Source organism: Myotis brandtii, unplaced genomic scaffold, assembly GCF_000412655.1.
Source record: "Myotis brandtii unplaced genomic scaffold, ASM41265v1 scaffold529, whole genome shotgun sequence".
NCBI lineage: Eukaryota > Metazoa > Chordata > Mammalia > Chiroptera > Vespertilionidae > Myotis > Myotis brandtii.
In genome coordinates, this window is record NW_005369934.1 from 2,715,690 (window position 1) to 2,732,216 (window position 16,527).

Consider the following 16,527-nt stretch of genomic DNA (forward strand, 5'->3'; position numbering starts at 1 on the left):
ATCCTTGAAAGTCTCAATAAGTCCCTTGGAGGTCTCATGAGTAAACTTATAATCTTGATTTTGAACTCTATATCCAGTAGTTTGCTTTCTTCCATTTCTTTCATTTGTGGCATGTTTCTTTGTCTTCATATTTTTGCTGCTTCCCTGTCTTTGCTACTATGTATTAGGTAGAGCTGCTATGTTGCCTTGAATTGGTAGAGTGGCCTTGTGTAGTAGCTGTCCTATAGGGCCTAGTGGCTCAGGCTCCCAGTCATCTGAGCTGGGCACTCTAGGTGCACCCCTTTGTGGACTATGTGCACAGTCTTATAGTTGAGACTTGATTGCTGTTGGTGTCACTGGGAGGCATTGACCTCCAGGCCAATTGGCTGTGAGGACCAGCTGTGACTACAGTGGGAGAGGTGCTGTGCAAGGGATACCTCTATGGAGCAGAATTTGCTTCAGTGGGGCTGGTACTCACTGAGTCTGCCCCTTGAGTGTATCACTTATGGATGTGTAGAGTGTAATCTGCTATGGTCTAAAGCTGTCCACTGGGTGCACTGGCTCTGGGGACTCCAGGGAGGTGCAAGGTCAGCCTCTTCCTGGGGCCGCACAGCAGGAACTACAGAGAGATCTTCAGATTCCTACTATTTGTATTGGGTTTAGAAGTGCCAAGGTGAGGCCCAGCTGTGAAGCATGACTGGCTGGTGCTGGTACCAGGTCTTGGGACTTTTTATTCATAGGTTTGGGGCTCCCTAACCCAGCTTCAGCTTGTTTGAGAGATTTTAGCAAAGTCTGAAGCCTGAGCAAGGACAGGTCATTCATATGCAAAAGCCACTATACACAGATTGGGTGGGCCTGCAAATTAGATGGGGCAAGGTCTCTGGGAATCACAAGGGTGGAGCCAACAGAAATGGCTGCCAGTCAGCCCTGTGACCAGGGAGGTCCCAGCAAAGGAACAATAATCCCTGCCAGAACTTTTGTCTGGGAGAAAGCCACCCCTCAGTCCTGCCTTGATGCCAGACAATTCAGTTCTTCCTCCTATGTGTCTGTGTCCCCCAGAGCCTCACCAGGTCCTGGAGCTCAGAGGAAGTGGGACCTTGTAAGTTCAGTTCATGTGCCAGCCCTTTAAGAGGAACAGCTGGGTCTCTAGTAGCCTCCCTGTTGCTGAGCCAATCCCTGCTGATTTTTACAGTCTGTAGTTATTGGGACTTATCTTCCCAGCTCTGGGAGCCTTGGCTGGGGGTCTGGTGTGGGGCTGGGACCCCTTTCTCCTCACGGGAAGCCTCTGCAGTCAAGATATCCTTCTTTTCTGTGCCTCTGCACCTCTGCCCCTCCTACCAATCTCAATGTGTTTTCTTCTCTACTTCTCTCGTTGTAGGACTACCATTCAGCCAGCTTACAGGCAGTTCTGGTTGATGGTTGGCAGAGAATACAGGTGTTTACCTACGAAGCATCTTGGTTCCTATTTCTCTCTTCTTGTTTTTGATAAGGTGAACTAAGAAGTTCTGCCAAGGATTGGTTTGCCCAGTGTACTTTTACATGATAAAAAAATGGAAAAGTTCATAGTAGAAAGCACTTTAAAAATATGCATTAGTGAAACAAAAAAGTGGCTTCAGCTGCCTGTGCCAGCAAAAGCCAAACTCACGAGACAGATTCTGGTGCAAAAGGAAAGAGATTTATTCTGGTGCAGACCTGGGGGAATGATGGACTCCTGTCCCCAAAATCATCTAGTTTTCCTGCTCAAGCCTGCAGTTCTTGTAGTGATAAGGAAGAGAAACTTTTGTTCTCCATCCAATCATCCTGCTAACTTTTTGCATGCTTGGGCCCTATTCATTCATCTTTCTAGCCTTTGGCATGCGTCGTGTAAGAATCTGCCCCTGCACCATCTTGGCTATTGGGGGTTACTCCCTGGTGGACCCTGACTCCCTACAGTAACATTAACAGTATTCTTATAATATTCTGAAAATCACTATGGGAGTAGTCTTGGCTATTGGGGGTTACTCCCTGGTGAACCCTGACTCTCCACAGTAACATTAACAGTAGTATTCTTATAATATTCTGAAAATCACTATGGGAGTATTTCCTTCAAGTTTCTGTGCAAAAATCACTTTGCATGCTCTCCAAATACCAAAGGAAGAAATGTCAGCAAATAGATTCCCAAATAAAATGTATTTTTGTAGTTAAATATTTCATTTCTGCATGAGTTGCCATTAATATCTGTGGATTTACTGGGGTTTTATTGTCTTTGTAGCACAATAATAGGTTTGTAAAATTGAATATTATCTCATTCAGATAAAAGATGAGAATAATATGAGCATTATCAACAAATTTAAAACAATTTTTGTTCAATTTTATTACATTCTGAAGAACTATAAAGTAAATATCTCTAAAATAAATTTTCTTTATTCTTGTAAATTCAAAGAAAGCAGGACTATGTTTCATTATAAGCATCAATAAATGTTGATATATAAATGTTTCTTTATTTTAAAAATTCTTAGTTTAAAACTATGCTTTTTTGGGAATCTGGTACATATTCATAACTTCCATCTGTTTCCCCATGGTTAATTGTTACCTTTCTAATTATTACTATTTGACAAACATTTATATTGTGCTATGTACTAAGGACTAAATATATATGCTAACTCATTCAATCCTCATGTCAATTCTATAAGGTAGTTACTCTCATTTCCAATTTATAGTAAGTGAAACTGAGGCACAGGGTGGTTGGATGACTTGCCCCTGGTCACATAGCTAACAAATGGCACATCTGTGATGTGAATCTCAGCAGCAAGGCTTACACTGTGGTGTCCCTACAATAATGACCTCAATTAAGTTGTATACTTGAAAATTGAGCATTACATGTTTGTTGTTGATCTCTTTCAATAACTTAACTTGTGATTAATTTCAATAACTTAATCACATATCACAAGACAGATGACAGAACAGGTTGTCTCTGAGTTTATCAAAAGCTGAATTCTCAATTTCAAAAGCAGGTGTTCCCAAGGCCAGGTGGCTGGAGATCCTGCCCGGCAAAAATATAGCTTCCCGGAAAGAAACTAGAAGTGAGCAAGCCTGCCTAGTACACAGGCACCATAGGCGATTGTAGCACAAATGAAAAGCAAAGCTCTGATTCCTTTTTTCCATACAAGGAATGCTAGCTTCCCCTAGAATAAAACCACAGCTAAAACATTATACTTTATTTCTACCCAAAGCTTTTTTATCCTGATTATCCTATAAATAGGAGCAGGTATTTTCATTTTATGGAAGGAAAAAATGAGACAAGGTGAGATCTTATTTTAGAAAGGTTACTTGGTAAATTGGTGGAGAAGATTTCAGTGACCTATGAAGCACTTAAAACAAGAAGGAAAATTGCCCTTAGTTCTTACAGTGCTCTGGACACATTTAAAGACAGACTTCCTCCTATTTATATTTATATTTGTGTCTACTTAGCAGGATATTATTTTATTTCATCAGTATTATGCTTAGGAGTTCAAAGTAGAGGTTATATGGTATGGTTTCTGGGTACCAGGGATATTCCTCAGCCTCTGAAAGTCACTCCCTTAGTTTTCTGATATTTATAATTTGAGTTTCTATCACTAAAAAACCATGTTTATGGCCAAGGGTGGTGAGAAACAATCTGTGAAGGGAGATGCAGTAGAGTAATACTAAACATTGTTAATAATTCACATGGTGTAAATTGTTACGGCCAAAGGTGATCCTGAGGTGGGGGGCGGTGAAAGGATTGAGAAAAGACAGACAAGAGAATGAAAGCTGGGTCTCAGTAGGACGCTGCTCCCTGATGAGGAGACAGCGCCAGTGCCCACAAGCCGTGTCTTTATTTTATAGCAGATGCCACGAGGCAAAGTACGGGCGTGATCACGTTGTTTACAGCATTCTTGTGAGTTTCAACCCTACTCAACTACATGCACCTGAACTCTAGCACACAGGCATGTGGGGCCATGTGTTTGGACCATAGGTTCAAGCTTACAACCACAGCCGTTGGCTATGATTGTGCTGGGAGGGCCCTGCCCTCCAGCTGGGACTTGCACGTGGCAATGAGAGGACCCTGTCCTTTCATTAGTCCGAGGCTTGAACCTGGCCAAAACACAGTAGCCGCGCCCCACAGTAAATTATTCTGAAAGTTGATTTTTGAAGGGAAAGAACTGAGTAGGCAGGAGGTCACTAGGAACACAAAAAGGAAGTTTGCTCTAAAGAGGAAGGGAGGAAAAACCAAGAAATACCCCAGAAGGCAGCATCTAATGCCCCCAAGAGAAATTGCCTCACTTGTGTTCCATGAAAAAGAGAATTACAGCGCAAGCAAGCCAAATCTAAGTGATTTTTGTCATATGAGGAAGAATGGTCACAGTAATTTTAATTTCATAAACCAACTTATATAATAATTAAAAACAAAAATGCAAGATCAGTCATTTAAAACTATAAATAAGAACCAACTTATATAATATTAGAGTATTAAATACAAAAATGCAAGATCAGTCATTTAAAACTATAAATAAGCTTAATTAGTTAAATTCAGGTACAAATCAAACTTCAGGCCAGTTGTTTCTAAAATTGACTGAAAAAATGATCCTGGGCACTGTTAGTACACAAGGCAAGGTAAGTACTGCTGAAACAGAAAGTGGGCCCCAAAGTGCTTCTGTTGCTAAACTAAGCATACTACCTAGAGCAGATCTGGCGTCCTGCTAAGCCTTGTGCTTGGGAGGAGACTCTAAATGTGGGGTAAAATTATCTACAAGAGTTTTCCTTTTCCTAATTCTTCAGAGCAAATAATTAAATGATAAAATAGGTGTAATGTGGACCTAGTAGAAGGACTCTTGGATTTGGAATGCATTCTGCAGGGTTAGAGAGTGATTTCTCTGGTACAGGATTCTCCTGGAAATGCTAATAGTCCAGGAAAATCAACAAATATGACCATTTCATGGCTATATCGGGTAGCAATCCTAATAGAGGATTTAAGGTTGACTTACCTATTGCAAGGAAGTTTGAAGTTGGAATATTTGTGTTTCACGTGTTAATCATATTTGACTGTCAAGAACTGGGAAAGTCTGAAATTCACCCTACAGGCAAGCTAAGAACAAGCAAGTTACTAGCCTGCCACAGATATTGATAGAAGACCAGAGACTTCTGGGTTTGAGACAATAGGGCGGTGGAGGCCTGGGCCAGGGACTGGCTATAAGGGATCAATGGGAGAAAAAAGGGAACATATGTAATACTTTCAACAATAAAGATTTTTTTTTACATAAAAGAACAAAAAGAGAATCATTTATTACAACAATAACAGTGGCCAGAGTATCAGCATTTGTACCAGTTCCCCAAGCTCCAATTCTGAAGAGAGATGCAAAGTGGGTCAGGTGATGCCTAAATATACAGCAGGTTATTACTGGAGGACCCCAAGTATAGGGAACCCAATTTTTTTTATAATAGGCAGTAAGCCTGCCTGACCTTTGCCACAGGAAACCCTGCTTTCCGTTTAAACCTCCTTGAAAAGGAAGTCCGGAACAAAGGTAATTAGTGCCTTGTTCATGAGACATGCAGAAACACATGAGATCTAAAGAGAATTGTCTCTAACAATCGGAGAAAGCTTGCTGAATTTTCTATTTAGACTTGCTAATCTTTCAGTAATATTTACTCATCTTTCTTTGATTCAAATATATGTGGGAGCAGGTAAGAAAAATCTGTCAGTAATAAACTTCCAACACTGAGAATGCCGATATACTGGACATAATAGTTCTTCCACCATCATCTAGTCTACTACACCTTCATTGTGGAATGGGACAAACCAATTAGCAAAATCCACTCACGGGGCCCTGATTAGTTTTGATAAACCTGCCTTTAAGCGAATCAGTACGTGACATTCTCCTGGAATAGGACTTAGCTAAGGAGAGGAGAGGCGAGCTGACCCAATATATCTCTTTTATGGTTTGAGCAAGATAGTATGATTATACATTTCAACAAGTGGTTTTGGAAACTGATGAGCTAAAGAGAAATTTGCAAACATATTTTTTCACAAGAGAAACAATATGTTTGCAAGTCAAAATATTAGTAATTTATAGTTATCTTCCTGAGAAAAATGTGAAATTATGCATCAATGAGGAATAATTCTTTAAGTTTCATTTCAAATCCATGTTCCCTCCCATTAGATGCGCACTACACCAATTCTGTCACTTCGTCTGATGTAGGAAGGATTTGCAAAAAGGAACAAATGCACTCTGGATATTTTGCCCTATCTTTAGATAATACTTCACATCATGACAGTGGATATGCCATTTTGGAATTTAATATGTGAATACTTTTTCTTTTTATATTCTAAAGAACTATCTTTACATATTTCTTCTTTTTACATGTTGAATTTTCAAATTTAATTCTTGCTGTTGAAAAGATCTTTAGTCAATTCAGAAGCAGTTTTCTTATTAGGAAGATTAGGCAAATTGTAGATACCAGGACAGTGTGTTCAGTCTAAATTCAAGGAATATATGTATCCTGATAATTGATTATTGGGAAAAAAAAGATGCAGTCCAAGAGCACAGATTCAAAGATTTAATAAAGCTGGTATAAACAACATGCATTATGGGTGGATCATGCCACATTCCTCCACAGACTGTGGAATTACTGCATCACAAGCATGTTAATTATTTACTTCCAGATGCTAAACCAGTTGGAATAGTCCATAAAAAATTGCTTCATCTCTGGAATAAATATGTTGTTTTAACAATTTAAAAGATGAAAATGATCAACTGAAGAGTAGCACTAGCATTTATTTGTCTAAACTTCGGTCTCTAAAGAAACATGTTAATAGAATGACAGACCCAGGAGATTTGCAGGAGTTTGGCCTTTTGCCCCTTGAGCGCCAGTAATCAGGTTCTAATCTCACAAATTCTCAGAAAAACACAGGCCATGTCATTGTAAAGCCTCCAGGTCCAGTGTCTTATAATAATGACCATCTACTTAATTTGCCATCTTGATATAATACCTAGAAAGTATATAAAACAGCATCTGGCACATGGTAACTAGTCAATATAGTAGCTATCATTAGTATTCTTACTGGAACAGTTATATATTGGAATAGATTTGAGACCTTTAAGTTGATCGTACTTTACATATTTTAAATAAAATTTAACTCAAATGACACCATTCTTAGCTTTGTATTTATTGACCTTTTATTACTTTATATATTATTTGTTATTGGCTTAAATGTGTGTGTGAAATCTTAAAAGGTATTTTAAAATAGCTTTCAATTTTACAAATATGATGCTAAATAAATGCTCAAAATATTAGTCAATTGATTATGTGTCCCAGCAAGATTTTCTTTCTCCTTCTTATGTTCTTTCTTTCACCTTCCCACCTTTGATAGATCAGTACTGAGGCAGCGTTTATGTGCTAACCCAGAGACATAATGCTCTGCAAGGTGGTCAATATCAGGAAGAAAACTCTCTAAATGCTTTATATTTCTCTCTGATAATTGAAAAAACAAACTTTCTCCTGAAAAAAAATAATTAGAATCTACTTAAGGACTTCCACTATGGAGCTGTGAATAATGTCCACTACCTTCACGCTTTATATTTCTCTTTGATAATTGAAAAGACAAACTTTCTCCTGAAAAAAATAATTAGAATCTACTTAAGGATTTCCACTATGGAGCTGTGAATAATGTCCACTACCTTCAACCGGATGGAGTTAGGACTTGAGGTTAAGGGCAGAAGATCAGACAAGGCAAAGTGCAATGTTGGGAAAAGCAAGGAGAAGGAGGTAGACCAGAAACCGAATAGGCTTTAAGATGCCTGTCTAGGGTTCACACTATAAGAAACACAAAGCGACTTGATAGGGCAGATAATGAAACTTGCTATAATTTCCATTGGACTGTGTGTTCATGACAAGATTATGTCCTTTTCAACTGACCTGAGCCTACACATTTTTCTAGATAGTATGCACATAACTGAGACTGAACCATAAAATGCCATTCTTTTCAAAGCTGAAATTAAATTTTTTGTCAGTAATTGTTCTGATCCTAGCAATGAGAAAGCAGTCATTTTCCCATCATGAAAGTTGTGTTTTTCTTAATGACAGAGATACATTTTGTAAGTGTTGCTTGGTAAATATAATTTAATAATTGTATCAAATAATTATTTGCAAAATAAAAAAATGTCTCCTCTTGTAAATGATGGTTACAGAGATTTCAATTTCTTCCAAAACTGAATGATTTGCTTCTGCCTTTTATTGAATAGAGCAGCAACTTCCCACCTTTTCTATTTCATGGCACACAAAAACTAATTACTGAAATTCTGTGGCACACCAAAGAATATGTTATATTTTTTGCTGATCTGACAAAAAATATAGGTATAATTTTGATTCATTCACACTGACAGCTATTGTTATGTTGGCTGTTGTCATTTTTTAAACATTTGACAATCTAAGGCAAAAGAGGTCAGTGCCCCTGACTAAATAGTAGGGTATTGCACGTTTTAAAAATTCTCACTGCACACCAGTGTGCCTGCCATGGCCCACCATGTGAAAATCTCAGTAATAGAGCAACTAGGAAATTATCCTTAGACAGCTATTCCATGGACGGCATTTATCCTATAAAAGCAAAATTGTGAAGAAAACAATTTACCAGAATCAAACATTGTTCCCTTCATCTTTACTTTCCTTGTTGGCTGCAGCATTTACAATGTAATGGTTATAGTGTCAAGATCCCACTAGATTGCAATTCATTTTCCCCCTCTTACCCAAGAGCCTAAAAGCAAATTCCCAGCAAGGCATTAAGAGGCATAAAACAATTCTTGAAAAAGGAATTAGATTAGATACGAGGCGATACAGAAGAAGTTGGAGATGGGGAATTACACTTATCAAGTTGCACATAAAGAAATGTCGTTTGTGAGATCTCTAAGGAACCTGTTGTGGTTGTTTGATACACGGTGCCTAGGGTTTGTCAGGTTGCAGCATGGTTCTTGGATGCAAAGAAAAGAAGTGTTCACTTATCTTGTAAAACTGGTCCCAAGGTGGAACAATTTGTCCGCCAGAGTTTATTCTTCTTTCCAGGTAACTTTACTAAGTGGATTTTCCCCGAATCAATGCTGAGGCTGAGCTGATATTTTTTCTTCTTTCTGTGTGCTCAACTACTGAGCTGTCTCATATATAGGCCTCACGTCTTTCCTGGTGTTTTCAACAAATTTGTCAATGAATACTAAAGTGAGCTACTGTTAAATGGGCATTGTCTCGGAAAGGAATGTCCAGAGAATTGGAATCCACTCAGAATCCATAACCTTCACACGTGCTCTACCTTTCCTTGCTCCGGGCCTTAGAATGTGCTGAAAAGTAAAGTAAGTTTCATCTCCTCATTGGTTTAAGCCTGTCTACGTTTTAGTAAAGCCTGTAATAAACAGCGTAATTATCTAAGAGGCCAGAAGCAGTAGAAAAGAGGGAGAAATGCCAGAATTTATTTAAAAAAAAGAAAACTTTAAAAACTGTAAAGGTTTCTCTTATTAAAGTTTTTTTTCTACCATGCAGGGATCATTTTCTGTTTGTTTATGGGGTTATTTCTTTTACAAAGTTCACGTAGGATTTTTGGCAAGGAGCCATTCAAGTATTGTTTTACTATAAACACCTTGTCATGCTATCTACTTTAACACTTTTTGTTTACTGACAGGCCATCTAAAGAAATATCAATATCAAAAGCAAAGTTCTCCTTTTTAAAGTTTTTTTTGGTAAGTTTTTTATTTCCCTTTTTCTTTTTTCTTCATCATATCTTAGTCTTTGAAGAAAAGGGCGGGGCAAACAATCAGTAATCTCAAAATGATACAATACCACTTATTTGGAAACTAAAATATTTCTGAATACTTTCTGCTCTAATAATAAGATAAGACAATTACAGTTTTAAGACTTCTATAACTCTTATTGTTCTAGTGGCTTTCCAAATATTTTCATGATGTGATAGCAAATAGCTTTCTGCTCAGTATACCAGATAAATCTGACCATGAAGTACTTACAGGGTAATTAAAAGGTGTTGGTCTGTGCTTTTATGGCTAAATATAATGCTACCTTATAATTCATGAATAAATTATACAGATGGTCTTATTTTTAAAATCTGAATTCTAGACTGTGTGAGAAATGAAACTATCCTACAGTTTAGTGAAATGGTTTACAATGTTCTCAGTTTAAAAAAAAGAAGAGGTTTTCATGCAGTGATACCCCCTCTTCACCTGCTCCCACCATAAACAATTCTCTCTTGTGTGAAATCTGAGTCACAAACTTATAAATTAAAGAAGTCAAAATCAGGTACTATTTTTCCCACCGTTGTACTGACATTGGTCAAAGAGTGATCTGTGGCTAGAAGTAAATGGTACATACACAATCTCCGCTTTTTTCAAATAATTCTTCTCTTCCTAGTGCACTAATTACAGATATACTTAAGTTGACTTCCTGGTTCTCCCCCTGAGTTTAAAAACAATCAGGTAATGATATTGTGAAGGCTTAAAACAGAAAACCTCAGACAAATAGTATTTGAAGTGAATTAGATTGCTTCTAGTTGATAAGAGTGTCATCCTGTGCACTAAAGGGTCAGGGTTTGATTCCCAGTCACGGCACATACCCAGGTTGATGGCTCTCTCTCTCTCTCTCTCTCTCTCTCTCTCTCTCTCTCTCTCACACACACACACACACACACACACACACACACACACACACTTTCTCTAGAATCAATAAAAAACATATCCTCAGATGAGGGTTAAAAGAAAAGAAAAAAATTTAGGAAAAAGTCTGAAACAGAATGAATTCAATATTTTGTTTAGCCACTCAGTAATTTCTGCAAGCCAGACAAATTATGCTCCCTACCTTGCAGAGTTCTTTCAACAATTAAACAAGGTCACATGTAAGATTCTTTTCTGGGATCCACTAGTGGAGTTGGGCTGGTATCTTGGTAGGTCACTCACTTACTAATATACTCAGCATATTGGTCTTCAAGCTGCTAGGAGTACACAAAGCCCCGCCAAGGATTAGTATGCATGAATAGTTAATTTAAAAAACCATTTTCCAGATCCATTGTTTCTAGATGTACTCTTTTCTAAACTTGACCTGTTTCAGAATACTCCTTGTGTGAAGAGGGCAGCATATCAGCAGGTTCCCTGTTCTGCAAGTCCTCAAATTAGCTTCTCTCAGCTGGCTCGCTTGTGCGCGTGCACACACACACACACACACACACACACACGAGGTGTTTCTTTCACCTAACACAAATTTGTTATGATTCATTATTCAATAGTTAAAATGTTCTGGGATGTCAAAGAAAAAGTTGAAATATTGTTGTGCACAAACTCTTCTTTAATCAGACCCATCTATGCTACTGAAAAAGTACATTTTCAATACAGATTTACTTGTTATAGTTCATTGTAACCTATCAAAATCTTTAATATAATTTGTTTATTTTACAAATTGACTATAACTATAGTTATTCGTTACTACTAATAACTTTACTACTAATAACTATCACTCAATCAGAAAGAATCTTTAACACTCAAGCTTTATAGTTATAAGAAATGGCTTAAGATTCAATTTTAATTTATATGCATATTTTAGATAAAGAAAGAATGAGTGATCAATAAGAGACTTTCAAGCATGAAAAATGTTATATTATGATAACATTCTGGGGAAGTAATATAATAAAAGTACAATTTCAAGCAAAAAAAATAGGATTGTTCATGAATTTTTAAAATCAATGGTGCTGAGTACCATATCACTTTGGCATTTAGAGTCCCTTTGAAACATTTAAAAGAGTGACCTAACTTACATTTTAAAATAATAATATTTACAGTATGTGGGAAATTACATCCTTTTCAGTCACTTAAACATATTATTAAAAATGTATAAGATGGCATAGAGTGAAAAAATAATTTCTCATTATATGTAAGCAATGCCAGCTAGTCTACAGACTCCTGATGCAGAGGTTAAGAGCATGGACTTTCAAATCAGAGAGAATTGACTTTGAACTCAGTCTCTGCCTCTTGGTTTATAATAAGTCCTGATTAATTTTACCATCTTTGGGCCTCACCTTCCTTATCTTTAAAATGGAAATAAGCCCTGATAGAATTAAATAACATGTACTGGTATTTAAAGTGTTTAGAACTGTGCCTGGCTTTAAGCAGCTGCTATCATAATCACCATTATTACTGCATGTGAGAGAGAGAGGGAAAGAGAGGCCTCAGTGCAAACACGAATGAGCAGGATTCAAGAGTTAAATGTAGGATTTGAATCAATACTTCTCCAAAGAAGGTCTGATATACAGATGGTCAGCAAACATATGAAAAGTTATTTAATATCATTAGCCATCAGGGACATGCAAATCAAACCCTCAATGAGATATCACATCACACACACTAAAATGACTAGATTTTTTTTAAAAAAGTTGTTTTAAAGAAAGAAAGAACAAGTGTTGGTGAAGATCTGGAGAAACTGGAATCTCTCATACTCTACTGTTGGGAATATAAAATGAGGCAACCACCATGGAAAACAATTTGGTGGTTCCTCAAAATGTTAAATATAGAATTACCATCTGATTCAGCAATTATACTCTTGGATACATACCCAAATGAACTAAAAACATGCATTTGAATAAATACGTATACACAAATGTTCAGAACAGCACTATTCACAGTAGCCAAAAGCTGGAAACAACCTCAATGTCCATCAGCATACACAGATAAACAAATTATGGTATACCCACACAATTGAATATAATTCAGCCAGAAGAGGGAATGGAATATGGACACATGCTACAATGTAGATGCAACTGAAAAGCATGCTTCCTGAAAGAAACGAGACACAAAACGTCACATATTGTATGATGCTCTTTACGTGAAATGCCCAGAATAGGCAAATCTATAGAGACAAAAAGCAGATTGATGTCTTTCAGGGACTTGGGGACAGATAAGTAGAGTGTGACTGCTCAATGGGTATAGGGTCTCCTTTGTGGGAGGAAGGGGTGATGAAAATGTTTTAGAATGAGGTAGAAGTGGTCATCCCACAGCATTGTCCATTTTCTGAACGCTATGCAGATTTGAAACATTGCATTTTCTATATTGTATGTTTAATGGCAACACTTCCTCCTTTATGATAACAAAGAAGACTGCTTGCACCCAGTGGTCCTCTACTCTCTCCGTGTGTTATAGCAACGGAGGCAAACTTCTTTCAGCTGAAACACACCAGACAGTAGTAGCATCCTTGAAACTTCAGCAGCCAAGCCAAAGTGCAACTGCTGCCTACGGCCTTAAAGCCACACTGGAGGGAGGATGAAAGATGATGGTATTTCTGGGATCACAGTTATAACCTTACCCCTTCCCCTGACATTGCAAACAGTCAGATACCTGCAGCCAAACCATCTTGAGGGTCTTTAAGGAATCATGCTACCATTAAGAGGTGGATGGAATTCTCCCCTCCAAAACCAGCCCTTGGGTCACAAGAAGAGCTAAGGGAAAGGGAAGAGGAAAGGCTGGAGCTGGGGGCACATGAGTTAGGAGTTGAAGAAATAGAGAGTAGGTAAGAGGATGCGAATAATTTGTTAGTTTAGTTACTGGATGCAACCTGTGGTAGGAGCTGTGTCTCAGCTGCGATTCCTGTGTGTTGATCCCTGCTTTTCCATTCACTCTCTAGGTCACTTGAGGTAGGTTGCTTAATCTAAGGTTCAGTTTCTTCATCTGTAAAAATGGGCGTGATGATAAAATCTACTTCCAATGGATTTTTTGTGTGTGAAGATAAAATGGGACAATACAGTTGTCCCCCAAGTTTGCCTAATGCTAAAAATCACCAAGGTTGTTTTGTGTGTGTGTGTGTGTGTGTGTGTGTGTGTGTGTGTGTGTGTGTGTGTGTTTTCCTTGGGTGATTTTTACATCTAGCAACAATAGGAAATAGCATAGCTCCTGACTCAAATGTCTTAGTTATTATGAGTATTTAAATAACTATTTCAGTGCCTAAGACTATCATTTAAATTAGGCCCCTAGGAAGTCAAAATAATTAACAAAAAAATGACAGTCTATCCATATGTTGTTTTCCATATTATACCAAACAAGTGATTTAACCATTTGTCCCCTTTCAACAGATAAAATTGAGTGGGAAAATCAATAACAATTTAAGTTTGAGAAAGATGACTGTACTGGCAGCAATTAGGACATCCATTTAGCACTGCTTTTATTTGGCAATAGGGGAAAATGTAGAAATTATAACCTATGAAAAATCTCTTCCATCTTCCTAAGTAGATTTCTTCTAAGATAATGATTATTTAAGTATAGGATTACTTCCAGGAATAGTAATCCATTGGTCTGAGATATGCTTATTATTTTACCTGATTGAATGAAAGTCAAATGTTCCAATTATCTCATTATTCCTACTACATCAGTTTTGCAACTTTTGATGATGTCCCACATAAAGGAATAAATTTTACATTGAATTTCAGATACATACCTATCTGAAATAATATGTACTTTTATGTCCCCTTATAACATGTGATGCATTTGGATATTTGTTCTATTCCATTCTATTTTCTTTTTTAACACTGGTTGCAATCCACTACTAAGTGCTTTGACCTACTAGTTTGTCCCAAACCACTAACGGGTAACAACCTAAAATTGGAGAAGTACTGCCCTAACATACGCACCAGAAGTTAATATTTTTACTGCCTCCCAAACTGTGAATAAAAAATAATAATAAGTGGTTCACATCAGAAATAAGCCAGAAGTTGATAATCCCAGTTTTCAAGTCACCAAAGGGAAGAGCTGAATCAGCAATTCGGACTGTGACAGAACTTTATGTTCTCATCTGGGTCTTTCTGACTTATTCCAGTAGCTCTCAGACACAACCTGGAACTCTATGTAAGAAGGTATGTTGGAAATATTTGCGGCTTTGAAGTTTACTATTAGTTACAAATAAAACAGCTACCAAAGCTTGTACCAGTATGTGTGTATTCTTGAGTGTGAATATGAATATCAGAGACAGCTTATGAAAATATAACCCAAGCAACATTTCCCTTGAGAGGAAATGGCAAAGGTGTGGAAAAGATTGTGTCTTTATTATTGCTTTGATGAAAAGTTGGCTCCTTTCCTTTATTATTTTATCTCTTTCACTTTTTTCCTTTCCTTTCCTAAACTGTTATCCTTAGGGCTTGGCACCAGAAATTTCCAGTAGTGTGTGATGTGATAATGCTACACTTTGTTATGGCAGGCGGTTTTATTGTCACCAATGCAACAAACTGGGCCAGAGGATTGAGAAGTGGTTAAGTGTGTGAACGTTCCAATAAGACATACCAGGATTTGAACTCCACCTCTTCATTTACTGGTTGTAACCTTTTTAGGCCTTCAGCACCCTATTGTCTAACACAGGTAACGTTTTAAAACTTTTTGTGCCTCAGTTTTCTCATCTGCAAAATAGAGATATTGCACAACTCAAATTCCTTAAGATAATGTATTACTAAAGCACTTACAACAGTACTCTCTAACAAATTATATACCATATCAGAATTATTGGATACAAATTTGTGACAAATAAATTTTTTCAGTTACTTTGTGATAAAAGATTTACTTGAAGGGAAGCAAATTAGCCTACACCTACTATCTGATCGAGTGATTCTCATTGACTCAGGTATTTGTCTGACCTCCCATTGGGTCAACTGGATTTTATAGCCAGAATTTTCACCATAAAATCTAAAAGCAGGGTTATGTGTTAATTTAATAGTTATAGTATAGTTTCTGTAGACAAAAAGTGTGCACTGTTCATATATAGTCTGTGAAGAAGAGGAATACCAATGAAGATATCACTAATCAGTAAAAAAATCACATAGTAAGAATATTCAGCAAACCAATTTCATTATTTGGTCAAGGCTTTGGTGGACATAAATAGTACTTTTCATAGATCAGTGATTACTTCAGCTTTTAATTAAAATATATTTGATGCATAGCATTACTATCAAGAAAATGTTAGGCATTTATTTATTTATTTATTTATGGCATAAAATATTATCCAATGATTCACACTTTCATTCAGACTGAGGCAACTTCTGAATTCTAAAATCAAATATTTTATAACACGGGTGCTAGGACCAGTATTATTGCCCACTCTAGAGGTAAACTGTGTAATATCACATTGAAACAGGACCTCACCATACATGCTTGTTTGGATTCTATATTAGGTTTGGACACAAAGCACATACCTAATTTGGGAGTGAAGGGTAAAAAACAACAACCCTATAAACAATAGAGAAGATTAATCACTGTGGGCTAATGAACATATCTAAATAATAGAATTAATCTTTGTCTTTCTTAAATTACAAAATATTTGAGAATACTATAAAAATACTTCAACTACATCCACCAATAACAAAACTTACCATTTAGCCATATCATCTTCAGACATTTTAAAAAATGTTATAGTTGCTCTTGAGTCTTTCTATGGGTCTCTCTTGACTCCTACATCACTTTTTCTTTTTCAAGAGGTGAAGAAAGAAAGAAAAAAGAAGGAAGGAAGGAAGGAAGGAAGGAAGGAAGGAAGGAAGGAAGG

The 16,527-nt window shown here is 37.1% G+C and overlaps 1 long non-coding RNA gene across 1 annotated transcript in view; it reads right to left on the minus strand.

Moving 5' to 3' along the window:
- Positions 1-16,527, minus strand: part of LOC106728062 — a 19,022-nt gene continuing 2,495 nt past the window's right edge. The window contains exons 2-3 of the long non-coding RNA XR_001364306.1: positions 1,344-1,347; positions 1-33 (exon numbers count right to left, since the gene is read on the minus strand). This is a non-coding gene — a long non-coding RNA (uncharacterized LOC106728062). The remainder of the gene's footprint in view (positions 34-1,343; positions 1,348-16,527) is intronic.